Here is a 1,445-nt window from a genome sequence, read left to right as displayed (position 1 = left end):
CTTGGCGGTAAAGTTAGGCGCCTCTTCGTTAACCGGCGCCGCTGCGTTAGCCGGAGCTCGCCTCGGTCGGTCGGTGGGCGGCCCTCCGGCGGGATTGCTCCCACCGTGGATGGATGGCGCGCCTCGACCGGCCAGAGGCCGTGGAACCCGCCCGCCCGAAAGTCCCAAGTTGTGACTCGAGACATCGGGTAGGCGCGGGGAGCTCCGGTGGTCCGGCCGAAAATGCCGCCGCCCGGCCGGCACAGCCCTCCGAATCGGTCCCCAGGCGGACTTCCGCCAGTGGGAATTGGTCCGAAAATTCGTACGGGCAAAGTTGAGATTCGGCCGTAAATGCCGCCACGCGGCCCGGGTTAACGATGTGGGGAGGCCCGTGCCGCCTGTCGACCACTCCTCGGTGATCGTGAAAACCGCCTCCCCATATATCTGCAGGAACCCCGCCAATGCCCCCGTACAGAAATCGCATGTGTCAAAGGGGCGGCCGAACTTGACCCCGGCGGCCGGGGCTCTGGAACTCCCGGCCGGCAGTGGCCGGCAAATCCGACCCGCATCCGGACTTCCGAGCCAGACTTGGTTAACGAATTGCACCTGGGTAACCAAAACTCCCTGGACCACCCGATCTCCGGACACATGGTTCAAGCTCACACACCCACCCACCCACCGCGCGGGCCCCGTGCGCCGTAGTATTGGAAGAGGTGGGCTGCGCCAGCTGGTTTTTTTTATCGAATTGTCAGGGTCCGGTCGGGTTAAGGATTTGACAGGGCCAGCTTGACGAAATTCAGTGAAGCGCGGCCAGCAAGGAGTTTCTGGTGAACATCGGCCGGGACATTTTCACGGCGGGGCAAGACGTAGTTGTTATTGAGGGTGAAGGGTTTGTCCTCAGCTGGTTGATTGTCGAATTGTCGGGACTGCCGGGCCGGTTACCGATTTGCCCGGCCGGCTTGGTTAACCATTTGCCCGAGCCGGGTTGGTTAACGAATTGTCAGGGTTGGGCTTGGTTAACCATTTGCCCGAGCCGGGTTGGTTAGCGAATTGCCATGGTTGGGTTGGTTAACGAATTGTCGGGTTTGGGCTTGGTTAACGACTTGACCGTGCAGGGTTGGTTAACGCCTTGTCAGGAGCGTGCGCGGTTGGTTCACGAAACTGCCTGTTCCGGGTTTCTAGAGCGTTGTCAGGCCCGGCCGGCCGGGTTAGCGGCTTGCCAGACCCAACTTGACGAAATTCAGTGCGGCGCGGGTGAACGGCGGGAGTAACTATGACTCTCTTAAGGGTAAGGAGGGGGGCCCATGGGCCAGCAAGGAGTTTCTGATGAACATCGGCCGGGACATTTTGACGGCGGGGCAAGACGTAGTTGTTATTGAGGGTGAAGGGTTTGTCCTCAGCTGGTTGATTGTCGAAAAGTCGGGGCTGCCGGGCCGGTTACCGATTTGCCCGGCCGGCTTGGTTAA

The sequence above is a fragment of the Mobula birostris genome, unplaced genomic scaffold (genome assembly GCF_030028105.1).
Source record: "Mobula birostris isolate sMobBir1 unplaced genomic scaffold, sMobBir1.hap1 scaffold_2196, whole genome shotgun sequence".
Lineage (NCBI taxonomy): Eukaryota > Metazoa > Chordata > Chondrichthyes > Myliobatiformes > Myliobatidae > Mobula > Mobula birostris.
The sequence above is the reverse complement of the archived record's forward strand: the minus strand, read 5'-3'. Positions refer to the sequence as shown.